General features: G+C 41.4%; 1 protein-coding gene and 1 pseudogene across 4 annotated transcripts in view; both read right to left on the bottom strand.

The window, feature by feature from the left end:
* zbtb20 (zinc finger and BTB domain containing 20) overlaps positions 1-14086 on the bottom strand; it is a 345434-nt gene that overhangs the window by 200175 nt on the left and 131173 nt on the right. For all 4 annotated transcript variants that reach the window (XM_078232540.1, XM_078232543.1, XM_078232541.1 and 1 more), the window contains exon 2: positions 993-1073. The gene's annotated coding sequence lies outside the window, so the exon portion shown is untranslated. The remainder of the gene's footprint in view (positions 1-992; positions 1074-14086) is intronic.
* Positions 3145-3347, bottom strand: LOC144506717 (U2 spliceosomal RNA; annotated as a pseudogene).

The raw sequence follows: 14086 nt of genomic DNA, 5'->3' as shown, positions 1-14086 counted from the left end.
CCACCAAACCTGTTCATTCTGACAGGCAACATGCACTACAATTGTTTCTCTGCGAAGGAATGCAAATATACAGTTACAAGAGAATCCATCTGTAAGCGAGGAGTTATAAGATTAAAAAGAGTGATTCTCCGATGAAGTAGGGAATAAAGATTAAAAGCAAAGTTAATCTATTGGACACAAGGTTTAAAAGTTTATAAACACAGCGGAGCGTAATTGTGCACTCAAGGGCAGCAACAACCTGTGGAATGTCCTCCAACTCAAACCAGTTCAGAAAAGAAAATCAAGAACTAACCAGAAGAGATACCGCAGCGCTGTGCCTGGAACTAAATACCGGGACCATTCTCATGATAAGTCGCAGGGGCAGGAGGGAAGGGGATTCCCTGCAGGGTAGGGAGATGGGATAATCGTGGCATCAGGGGGTAGGCCACTGGGGTGGGGTGGAGTGGAGCGCCATGGCCCTGAGGGGAGAGCACCCCAAACCAGAAGGAGCATAGGAATTGAGTCTGGGTGGGAAAAGGGCCTTATTTGGTGGAAGAGCAGGTTTCCATCTTGAGGCCCTGCCCGCCCAATTGTGAAATTGAGTCTTTGCATCTGGCACAGGTCGGGTGGGCTTCAGGGGGAATCCTGTCCATTGAATTTTACATTGCTACCCTACCTCAGAACTTGCCTTGGGGAGTGCATAAAATTCTGCCCACAGGCAACCTTACTGTGTCCAAGTCAGAATGATTTTGGCTTTGAGGCTCTACAGAACATTCAACCCATTGCCCAACCTTTTTCTGTCAATCCTAGCAATGATTTTCGTATTTTATCAAATATTTACTTTATAGATTTCCTCTGCCAAAAACTGAAGGCAAATTACGATCAAACATGTGGGTCTGTTATGAGATTTAACTGTTAACATAATTCCTTGTCAAATAAACATGCAATGCAACACGACTTGTTTACTTGCAACTAATTGACCATGATTTTTTATTTACAATAAAGATACTTACTGTATGTAGAGTATCTTCCAGCAATGTTATATTCTCTTTAACTTTATTCCACTGCAAATTCACTTCAAGACTTCACATAATCTGCAAGAGAATTATGAACAATTTAAAAATGTTTATCTGTCCCCATTTTAACCTATACGATTGTGTTGTGCACATTACATATGGTTTTATTTTATTTACCTACATTTAATGTTTAGTTGCAGTGATTTAAATACAGACTTCTTTATTGTCACTAGGTCAAAATACTGGAACTTGCTACGTAACAGCAGTGTGGGAGCATCTTAATCAGGCTGACTGCAGTGATTCAAGAAGACCACACAACCTTCTCAAGGACAAGCAGTGACAGGCAATAAATGCCAGCTTTGCTAGCAACACCCACATCCTGCAAATGAATAAAAAATAAGTTGATCATTATCTTGAAGCTCCCTAGGTAACTTTACAATTGAATTGATCAGGGTTGTCATTTGCTACAATATACTTACTATTTTAACGCATATAATTTGCCAGGCCAAGATGCACGTGACTACAAATGCCATGGAAGATCATTTATTTTCTCTTGATTTGTGAGTTGACCTCAATCTAATTGATTAATCAGTTTTAATGCAGCCCATTATGATGTACTGGATAATGGTGTGTAGACAACATCATATTGCAAACATTGAATGAAAGCAAGGAATACTGTACCTCAAAGAAATGGGAGAAAGAATACAGAATCATAACTGTTAATTAAACAAGTTAGAAGAACTTGCATCTTTCAAACATTTATCAGCCCAATCAGCGCAACCATCCCAAAAGGGCTTCAGAGCTGCCAAAGTACTTATTGTTCTGCATGCATTTTAGGTGTGAGCGGACAGAAAAATGATAACTCAGAACTTCTAAACAAGTTTCTATGCAATAAAATATAATACGCAGCAGTAATTGCACCGTAAGGGCTCATCATGATGTTTTGTTATGATAAATGTTTCATCTGCTTTTCTCCAATGAAATAAGAATGAAAGAAAACAAAAATTATCTGCAGTATAGCCTTCATCATCCACACTCTCAATTATCAAACTCTTCAATTATCCATCAGAATTTTCTTGGGAGAAAGTGAGTGCGACATTAAAACTACAAGTATGTTTTGATATTTCATAGTTTGTTGGTGAACAAAATGTTTCTTTGCTTTTTTTTTGCATGATATTTCACTTCATTCCCATATCCAAAGTACCACTGTACTACTACACATGCAAGACCAAATCAAAGCCTCTTGGCTGTCCGTTAATTTCAATTTTCTTCTTATTCTTTCACAGGATGTGTGTGCCACTGCCGAGATCAGCATTTATAATGCCCATCTCCAATTGCCCTTTGAAAGGCAGTTGTCAACCACTACAGTCTATATTGGATGTGGGTACACCACAGTGCTTTTAGGGAGTTCCAGGATTCTGGCCGAGCAACAGTGAAGGAACAATATAGTTCCAAGTCAGAATGGTGCGTGGCCTGTTAATGTTGTTGATGACCCATTCCATCACTCTGCTAATGACTGAGAGTAGAGTGATGGGACAATAATTGGCTGGGTTGGATTTCTCCTGCTTTGTGTGTACAGGACATACCCAGGCAATTTTCCATATAGCTAAATAGTTGCCAGTTTTGTAGCTGTACTGGAACAGCTTGGCTAGGGTGCAGCTAGTTCTGGTGCACAAGTCTTCAGTACTATTGCCAGGGCCCATGGCCTTTGCAGCATCCAGTGCCTTTGGCTATTTCTTGATATCACGTAAAGTATATCTGAGTGGTTGAAGGCTGGCATCTATGATGCTGAGGACCTCATGAGAAGGCCGAGATGGATCGGCACTTCTGGCGGAAGATTGTAGTAGATGCCTCAGTCTCATCTTTGGCACTGATGTGCTGGCACTCCAATTACTGAGAGTGGGGTTATTTGTGAAGCCTCCTCCTCCTGTTAGCTGTTTAATTGTCAACCACCATTCACAACTAGATGTGGCGGGACCGCAGATGAGCTTAGATCCAACCTGTTGATTGTGGCATCATTTTTTTAAATACTTTTCCAATTCAATCAAATCAAATCCAATTCAGAGTCTCAACAAGTTGAGACATTTCAGATCCAGGCTGACAAGACAGGGCGAGCGACCAAATCACCCTGACCTGGGCCTGATCTACATGAGCCAAGTTGATTGGAGGAGCAAAGCAACACCTCCTCCAAGACTTGAGCTCATTTGCATCTTAGCCAAAAGGCCGGGATGCCGCTTTTAAAAATTGCTTCATATGAAACATATGAAGCTTCAATGTAACCCAATGACCTCAACCAAGTGCAGCATCCAATCCATACTACACTTGATCTTAGCCAAAAGGCCGAGAAGCAATGCATCATTTAGCTCTATCACAGGCTGCTTTCGCTGTTTGAAATGCAAGTAGCCCTGTTTGTTGCTTCATCAGGTTAGCACCTCATTTTTAGGTACGCCTGGTGCTGCTCCACTCTTCATTAAACACAGGACATACTTTAATCTTACAGTGAATAAGGAACTGTACATTAGACTAAGTTTATCTTGGCAAATATATCATGTTATTACAAAGATAGTCACTACTTTGCTGTTCAGTTCCAGCCACTTAAGCTACATATCTAAGGAAGTATGTAAATGCGTTAGATTCAGAGAAGCTTTACGAGACTAATACCCGAGATGGACAGACTGTCTAATAAGCCAAGGTTTGGACAGGCTAGGCTTGTATCTGCTGGAGTTAAGAATAATAAAAAGACAACTTAATTGAAACATACAAGACCTCAAGGGGTCTTGACAGGGTGGATGTTGAAAGGATGTGTCCTTTTGTGGAAGAAACTAGAACTAAGGATCCCCCATCCATTTTAGACAGAGATGAGGGGCATTTTTTTCTCTCAGAGGATTGTGTCTCTTTGGAATTCTCTCCCTCAAAAGCAGTGAAAACCGAGGCTTTGAATATTTTTGAGGCAGAGCTCGGTAGATTCTTAATAGCAAGGAGGTGAAAGGTCATCGGGGTTAGGTGGTAGGTGTGTTGTTAAGATCACAATCAGATCAACCATGATTTTATTGAATGGTGGAGCAGGCTTGAGTGGCCGAGTAGACCAACTCATGTTCATAATTCTTATGTTGACAACATCTTATTACATAGAAAGTACAGCACTAAAGAAAGGTTTCCAACCCCAGGAGTAACAACAGCAACATCATTCTTGTCAAATGCTTTAGACATAGCATAAGTACATTCACATGTACAATTACTTAGCTAATGTCCACCATAATTCACGGTGAAACTTTACAGTTTTTATCCAAAAGTTCTGGAATTTCCTTGATTTCTGACTGCTGAGAATGTTGTATTGCACGGGAAATACCAGATCTGCTCCAAGTGCTACGTCCACAATGCGGTTGGATGCGGATTGCTTTTTGCTACGTCTAGCCCCTCTGTACTTCCTTATAGCTGGATTGGCTTGATTTTCCCTGTTGCCCTAAAGTAGTTGCTTCAATTGGCAAGTTAACCAAGATGACACTTCCCAAATTCAGACAGTGTGGTGTTTTCATGGTATTGTGTCTCGTGATTCACCAATGCTCATATCATTTTCGCAGATTACAAAGGATTGCATACAACTATCAAAAAACACTTACACAGTGTGCAGTTCATCTTACTATTTATCAACATGCACATAAAAAGGTTAGAAGTACACATACATATATAGCCAATAATTGTGACTACTTTTTTTGTTTTCAAAAGTAAATGAGCTACTTGCAGCTGAAGTTGAATGAATTAGACAACATTTTTAATAACAGAACTAAATTGGTCAGTAGTAAAGATCTCATAGACCCGGAAAAATCTACTAGTGCTCAATTATCAAATTTTAATTGTAGTTCACTGTCCATGATATTACTTATAGAAATGAAGATTGGGGTGCTACTTGTGAGTACCGGTGAAGATATTGGCTGGAGGCAGGGAATAACAAATCATTCCAAATGCTTCTTGTTGACTGCTTCAAAAGAAATATCGATAAACAACCCAACTGCCTGCCTAGCCTCTTGGTCAATATGATAAAGAATGAAAACAGTGTGAAAAAGAAAAGACTGCTCGTGAGTCTAAGACTTAAGGCAAAAGGATAGCATAATGCAAATAATGGATAGTTAGCACTCAAAATAAACAAAAAAAATGCTGGCAGCTTTATCTTTAAAGGTTTTCACATTTGCTATAGTATTCACATCATATTTTAACTAAAACACATTTTCAATATTTTATACTGAGGTTATGGGAATACAGTAATTGTTTGGGTACTGGCATAGCGGCCCAGAGGTGGGAATTTAATTTGTTAGGGTACAGATCAGAAACCCCAAGGTACATTATGAAGTCAGACTACACCCCAACAGTTTGCTATTTTGGTGAGGATATGTTGTTTCACTCCAGACGCAATTGTACTGACAAACTGGGAAGCTTTTATCAAAACAAATTTTACTTAATAACACAGTTTAACTGTAACAAATGAATCAGCTTAACAATTAAACAATACCTAAATGTGACAAAATACAATTCTTAACTGCTAACCTATCCCTATGAGTTCCAATTCAAGCGATATTCCTCTTAGAGATGAACCCTCTTCAAAATCATTTAACAAAACACAGACTTATGAGATTGCGTACTAGGTTGCCAGCCCTGAAACTCCCAATCTCCAGAGAGAGAGAGAAAGAAAGATAGATACATCTTGCTTCTTCCAGAACCAGGCAGGAATTACGTGTTTAAAAAGAAGAAAGAGAAAGTGGGGGCGATTGTCCCATCCGCTGCGCTAATTTTCTAGCGCAACGGGCCAGGAGAATCACGCCGGATGTGATGCACGGGGTTCCCGCGAGCATTTGCGCCTCCCAGCATCATATTTCTGGCGCAGTCTGCTCCACACTGGAAATCAGCCGGGATGTGGGGCTAGCATTTAAGTGATAATTTAGTATCATTTAAATGCTATTAGCCGGCCCGGGACTGGATTCTCCGGGTGCACTAGCGTCTCCCACACCGCCAGCGGGGATTACACTACCTCCTTTCAGAGAGCTGGCGGCCTGACCCCGCTGGGGTGAAGAGGGCCAATTGGGGCCCCCCACAGTGTCAGGCAGTTGGGGGCTGTTGCCCCCAGGCATGGGCACTCTGGCAGTGCCAGCATGTGCCCCCGGCACTCTGTCATTGAGATCAATGGGCCAGCGATCGAGGCAGGCGGGTCTGCCTGCGGGAGTGTCTGCACTGCGGGAGGTGTGGGGTGGGGGGAGCCTGAAATTGGGGCGGTCTGCGATCAGGCCGTGGTGCGGTTTGGGGGGGGGGGGGGGGGGGGAGCACTGTGGGAGTCCCGGGCTGGGCAGTGATCGAGCTGACCAGCATTCGGGAGGCTGACAGTTCAGGGCCACTGCACATGCGCAGAGGCCCGCTGGTTTCAGTCTCCTAGGTGGGAATAGGCACCACCCCTGAAATTTAACGATATTCATGCTGGTGACCTCTGCATGCACAGGGTGTGGGAAATCCTAGTCTGAACTCCCACTGAAAAAACCAGCATGAATTACTCCAGATTTCCTGCCGATTAAACACTTAGAATTATTTTGGGAGAATTCCGCTCACTGTGGTTTTCCCTGCAAGCTTAGCTCCTTCCATTAAGCACATGACTCTGTCAATCAATCTAATCAAAACTCTACACCGAAACCCCAGGAGAAAAATCAAGTAAACACAAATGCATTAATCCAATTTAGACAAACATATCATTAGCTAAAATGAGTTATTATCCTGCAGTCTCAGCATGGAGCTGCATGTTTTTCAGGCAAATTGACTCCTTGCATCAAAACACTGACCTTTACAAGAAACGCAATATAAACGTGCCTGTATCAAAGGCACAGTATCACCACAAATTCCAACCATGTCAAGTCATAAAACTGAAGTCAATAATCTTTCCAGATGATTGTAAACACCCAACTGGTCATCAATGTCCTTAAAAAAAAAGGCATATTCAATATGGTCTAAACATGATTCCAGTCACATACTGGATTTAATGACCCCCTCAAGTAGAAGTGAGCAATTTACTTATTTGTAAACAACAACTAAATAGTTCACTGAAATTAAATGACTTTATTAGCAATGACTCAGGCATCATTCAAGGGCAAGGCCTAGACAATCATAGCGCAATCAACCTTGCAAAGATCTCCAGTGGCTGGCATCCAAATTGGGTGAGCAACAGATTGACTTGGGGATACTCAGAATCATATTTACCATCCTTGGGTAGGATGTCCACCAAGTTCAAATAAAACAAGATCAAGGAAATGTCCTATTGACCACCACTTAACAACCCTCCTCAACTGACAAAGTCAGCACTTCATCATGTTGAATGCAACTTTGAGAAAACCCTGAGGAATGGAAGGATGCACTTTGAGTTGATGAATCGAAGACTGGCTTAATTGTATTGCAATGGACCAAGTTGGTAGCAATGGACATTGAAATAAGACTGGCGAAGGAACGAACGATAAAGGAGTGACCTTGCCCTCACTCTTACCCAATTATGTGCTTCAGACACTGTTGTAAAGTGAAGATTGATCCCCCCTCTGAGAACTAACACCAAAACACCCAAAGAGGAGTACCTTGCCTTATAATCTGTAAAACAAGTGTGAGAGAAATGGTGTGAACTGCTCTCCAGCAACTCCTAGTGGTTAAATACAAAATAAATCCCTGACACTCACTCTAAACTCAACACGGAACAATTTAATTTATCTAACAACGAACAAATTAACTAAGCTATTAACAAACCGAATAAATCCCTTCTATCAACTCTTCCCGAATAAAACAAGATTCAAATGGTATACTGTTCCAAATAAATACAATTCCCACTCATTAACAAAAAGTAGAACTTAGTTACTCTCTAAATCAAAACCAGGTTTTGTATCTTCTGGAATATTCTGGGCCTTCTCTGTTGATTCTTCCATTTGGAACTTCTCTCTTCTTTTCTCTTTGGCACCTTTGCTATCTAGGTGGTGCTTTTTCTAAGCCAGAGAAGCAGCTATGAGAGCCAGCAATTCTCTCTCTCTCTCAGAGCTGTGATCACTGGCAAGTGGCATTTGCTCTCTCTTTTTGTCCCATTGTCCCCCTTCTTTTATACCTGTGATGACATCTCAATATTTCTCACAATAGGATTGGTCCCAGGTTGTCAAAACCATCAGATTTAAATTTAATAGGTTCTTGGTATCTAAGTGCCTAATTCAAATTTATTGGCTAAATTCAAAAAATTCAAAAGCCTGTTGTCTTGGTAACATAGCTGCTTGGCCTTTTGATACAAATTTTCAGTTTGGCGCTCCTTGTGTACTTGCATTTTTTAAACTCGCTAAGCACAGAAAAAACACCACCTTTTAAGGGGCCCACGTAATGCTTTCTCCCTGGCATTTACAATTTTACAAACACCAATCTACAATTACTCTACCCAACTTCGCAACAACACATCATAAACACATTGCCCAGAGTGAGCACCATGCAGTTCTTGTGAAGGTATAGGCACATCTCCATGATAGGGAACTCCAACACTGTCCAAGCACTGGTTAGATCTATCAGGTAAAAAAAAATATTTACACAGTCCCAAAATCTGTAAATTCAGGGAGATGGACAATCCTCACCCCTCCTTCACCATTAATCCGAGACCAATTCTTTTTTGATGGGGACTGTAGAAGGACAAGCTAGGGCAGCAACACACATTTCTTAATGAAGTCCCAACAGTATTGCAGCATACCGATTGGGTAAGAGATACAGAAAATCGTCAGCAGCCACAGTATGATAAAAGCAAATAAGACAATAGCTATAATAGCCAAGAACAGACAACAGGTCTAAAAATAGTTTTTTGTACGATTGGTAAGCCATTGGTGAGATTCCAAATTCCACATTGCACACATTTCAAGCTATTCAATTTTAAGAAGGCTATAAACATGGATGTGAGAGGCTACAAAACAATAAATTCAGGGTATTTGGAACGTAAAATAAAAATGAGGAATGTTGGAAATACAGTTCGGTTGCCAGCTGCAAAGTGGAAATTTAGGTTAATGTTTCTCATGTCAAAGCTTCTGACAGGTCTCCAGTTGAGACACAATGGCCCAGATTTTGCTGGATCATCATCTCTCCGTGTACCCAGTTAGACTTTCGCTCTGCAACTTGCCAGAAGTACAAGCCGATAACAGCAAGACGACAATTTATCTCCTTAATCAAAGAAATATAAGGTTGAGGGAGAAATGGAAATGATGGAGAAATTAGGATGAATTGGATTCAAAATCAGGTATATAAAGAGAAATAAAAGATTAGACTGAGATAGGGAGAAAAAGACAAAGGAAAGTATTTTTAAAAATAAAAAATATTAAAAATCAAACAAGTACCGAATTGTAGGAATGAAACTCAGTAGCTTACATTGTTCTCTCTCTAACTGGAGAGGTTGAACAGCATTGCCGGAAAATATAACAATCATTAAAAATGTACATCAATTGTCAAGTTCTAGTTCTATTTTTCTGTAATGAGTTTAATTGACAATGAATGTGCAAATGCAGCAATTTACTGAAACTCATGGGGAGAAGGGCGAGATCCATTTTTGTGAGGCTCACAGGGGAGTGACGCAAATCGTTCAGCAACTTGTGACAATTCGTAATTCACTTGGTATCTCTTCTTTGCCATAGTTACTAAATGATTTACATATTAATAATAGTAAGCGCCATTAAACCCATCATTACTTTGGCAGTAAGATCTGAACCATTATCTTTTCGGAAGTGGATGGATCTGCTGGGTATTTCATGGAATTTCCTTTTTTTAATTTCCAATATTGGCAGGTTTTTTTAAAGTGTCCATCAGGAATTCCTATAATGAAACACCTTAAAGGAAGCCAATCTTGTTGTTTCTTTGAAAGTAAAGAGGCCATTACTAGGTGATCTAATTGAAGTTTTCAGAGTTATTTGAAGGCTAGTGACAAAATTAATCAAGAAAAATTATCTACTCTGGCAAAGGATTCAAATGCCACAGGAAAAATTTAAAAGTGAACAAGTTCTGAGTGAAAAGTGAAGATAGCTCGTTCTCAAGCAATGATTTACTTTTAATTAATTTGTGCAGCGAGTGTGCTGCTGGCAAGTCCAACTTTTATTGTCCAACCCTAATATGCCCTTGAGAAAGAGGTGTTGAGCATTGTTTTGAACTGCTGTAGTCCATGTAGTGCAGGTACACCCACACTGTGCGGAGTTCCAGGATTTTGATCCAGTGACAGTGAAGGAAAGTCAATATCGTTCTAAGACAGGATAGTGCATGGCTTGGAGGGAAACATGCAGGTGCTGGTGTTCCCATGCATTTGCTGCCTGTCTCGGATTTGGAAGGTGCTGTTGCACAAGGCTTAGCAAGCTGCTGCAGTGCATCTTGTAGATGGCAGAAAGTGCTACCACTGCGCAGTGGAGGGAGTAAATGTTTAAAGTGCTGGATGGGGTGTGAGTGAAGCGGGTTGCTTTGTCCTAGATAGTATCAGGCTTTTTGAGTGTTATTGGAAATGCACTTACCCAGGGAAGTGGAGAGTATTCTATCGCACTCCTGATTTGTGCCTGGCTTTGGGGTTTAAGGTGGTGTGTTATTGCTCCCAAATTCTCAGTCTTTGATCTGCTCTTGAAGCCACAGTTATTTATATGGCTATTCAGTTTCTACTCGATGATGGGAGATCCAGTGGTGTTAATTCCATTAAATTTCAAGGAGAGGTGGTTAGATTATCTCTCGTTGAAGATGGTCATTTCCTGGCACTCATTCAGTGCGAGTGCTATTTGTTATTTATCAACACAAGCTTGAATGTTGTCCAGGTCTTGCCACACGTGGGTATAGACTGCTTCAATGTCTGAGCAGTTGAGAATGGTACTGAACATCGTGTACCTATTAGCGAACATCTCCACTTTTGACCTTTTGATGGAGGAAAGGTCAGTGATGAAGCAGCTGAAGATGGCTGGGCCGAGGGCACTTCCTTAAGGAACCCCTGAAGTGATATCCTGGGGCTGAGATCGATGGGTTCCAACAGGTACAACCATTTTCCCCTGTGCAAGGTACAACTCCAAACAGCAGCGAATTTTCCATGGACTTCAATTCTGTGAATTATTTTTAATGTCAAAAATCAGTCAAACACTATCTTGATGTCAAGAGCAGTCACTTTCATTTCACTCTCTCGAATTCAGTTCTTTTGACCATGTTTGGACCAAGGATGTAATGAGGTCAGGAGCTGAGTGGCTCTTATAGAGCCCAAACTGAGTATCAGTAAGCACGGTATTGGTGAGTAGGTGCCTCTGTCAACGACACTTTCCATCACTTTTCTGATGATTGAAAGTTGACTGCTTGGGTAGTAATTGGCAGGACTGGATTTGTTCTGTTTTTCGTTGACACATAGCTGGGAAATTTTTCACATTGTCAGGTAGATGCCAGCGTTGTAGCTATACTGGGATCACTTGGATAAGAATACAGATAGTTCTGCAGCTTCAGAAAGCTTCAACACTACAGATGCTGTCAGAGTTGTATCCAGCACCTTGAGCCATTTTCTGATATCACATGCAGTGAATCCGGGAACTCAAGAGGAGGTCGATTGATTATCCAGGCGGCACTTCTGGCTGAAGACGATTGCAAATGTTACAAACCGTTTTTTTTGCATTGATAGGTTGGACTCCACCATCAATAAGAAATGAGAATGTTTGTCAAGCTTCCCCCTCTGGTTAGTTGTCCACCACTATTCACAACAGCGCCAGGAACCCCCCAGTTCGATTCCTGGCTTGGGTCACTGTCAGTGCAGGGTCTGCATGTTCTCCCCATGTCTGCGTGGGTTTCCAGCGGGTGCTCCGGTTCCTCCCACAGTCCGAAAGACGTGCTGGTTAGGTGCGTTGGCCATGCTAAATTCTTTCTCAATTTACCCAAACAGGCGCTAAAGTGTTGCAACTAGGGGATTTTCAGAGTAGCTTCATTGCAGTGCTAATGTAAGCCTACTTGTGACAAAAATAAATAAATTTAAACTTTAAACAACTGGATGTGGCAGGGCTGCAAAGTGTGATCCGATCCCCAAGTTCTGGTATAGTTTTGCTCTACCTATAGCATGCTTCTTCTGTTATTCAGTTTTGTTTTGTGGCTTTACCAGGTTGACACCCCATTTACAGGTATCTCTGATTCATCGTTAATCCCTTGGCTTGATGGTAATGGTAGAATGGGGGGCATGATGCAGCAGAGGTTACAGATTGCGGCGGAATACATTCTGCTGCTCCTGGTAACTCTCAGTGCTTTCTAGATACCCATTTTTGTGGTGCTGGATCCCTTCTGTAATTTCTCATTCAGCATGGTGCAAGTGCCATAAAACGTGAAGAAGCATCTCCTCAGTGAAAACATGAGAAATCATCTGCACAAAGACTGCACATTGGTCTCTCCTACTATTACTGATGCATGTAGGTTGTTAAGGACAGAATCAATTCCTTCTTGAGAAATAGATGGGGCTCAAGAAATATCTCGAGTAAGAAGGGATTTGAGCTTGGAATAGATGGCATGAAAAGGGAAAAATCAGATTGATTTATGAAAAAGACGGGCTTATTAGAATCTGCTGGACTCCTTGCGTAACTAAAACTCTTATATTCAAACCATTAAGGTGTCAGCCTGGACTGTCATGCATTCACATCTGACCAAGCTCAGGGTTTCAAATCCTACCCCAAAACATGAGCACGTGATTTTGATAGGCACCCAAATGCAATGTGGAGGGAATACCTAATTGTTGAAGATGATGTCTTTCTGATAAGCTATTAAACCAGGCTCCCAATTGCCATTTAAAGTGGTCATAAAAGGCCATGGCAATATCCAAGGAAGAGGAATATCCTGGTCAGCATTGCTCTTTCAACTAATATCACTAAATAAAAACTTTAAGTGGTTATTTATTTAGCTGCTTTTGGGGAACAATGGTGTGTGAAAATTAGCTGCCATTTTCCCTTCATTACAATAGCGTGAGCACTTCAAAAACTACTTCATATCCACATATCCACAGATCCACAGATCTCTAAAGGTTGCCACTCAAGTGGATAGAGCTGTGAAGAAGGCATATAGTGTGTTAGCTTTTATTAACAGGGGGTTGGAGTTTAAGAGCCGTGGGGTTATGCTGCAACTGTACAGGACCTTGGTGAGACCGCATTTGGAATATTGCGTGCAGTTCTGGTCACCTCACTATAAGAAGGATGTGGAAGCGCTGGAAAGAGTGCAGAGGAGATTTACCAGGATGCTGCCTGGTTTGGAGTGTCGGTCTTATGAGGAAAGGTTGAGGGAGCTGGGGCTGTTCTCTCTGGAGCGGAGGAGATTGAGGGGAGACTTAATAGAGGTTTATAAAATGATGAAGGGGATAGATCGAGTGAACGTTCAAAGACTATTTCCTCGGGTGGATGGAGCTATTACAAGGGGGCATAACTATAGGGTTCATGGTGGGAGATATAGGAAGGATATCAGAGGTAGGTTCTTCACGCAGAGAGTGGTTGGGGTGTGGAATGGACTGCCTGCAGTGATAGTGGAGTCAGACACTTTAGGAACATTTAAGCGGTTATTGGATAGGTACATGGAGCACACCAGGATGGTAGGGAGTGGGATAGCTTGATCTTGGTTTCAGATGAAGGTCGGCACAACATCGTGGGCTGAAGGGCCTGTTCTGTGCTGTAATGTTCTATGTTCTACTTCAATATCTATGAAGCAATTTAGGACATCTTGAGGTCATGAAAGGATTTATGTAAATGCAATTTTTTATTTTCTCTTACTCATCTGCCCTATTATTTCCCTTTATATTTGGCTTGTTGCCGTGCACTCGTCAGTAATTACAGGTTTGTGCTGCTTTGTTCTTCACTGTTCTATGCTCATCTTTCAAGCCCTATTTAGTCTGCCAGTTTTCCAAGTAAAGTCTGGATTCCTTCTCAACTTGTGATCAGTGTCCTTAACTCACTCAATAACGTGTGGGTTCCATCTCTATTCCAGGACTCAAGGCACACAATTTACGATGACCAGAAAATCTTCCAGTTTCTAGACCAATGGCTTTCTGCCAATGAATATCACAAGAAAAACACATTAACTAATCTTTGGTTAAT

This window comes from Mustelus asterias, chromosome 17 (genome assembly GCF_964213995.1).
Source record: "Mustelus asterias chromosome 17, sMusAst1.hap1.1, whole genome shotgun sequence".
Lineage (NCBI taxonomy): Eukaryota > Metazoa > Chordata > Chondrichthyes > Carcharhiniformes > Triakidae > Mustelus > Mustelus asterias.
Note: the sequence above shows the minus strand (reverse complement) of the source record. Positions and strands in the feature narration are given on the sequence as shown.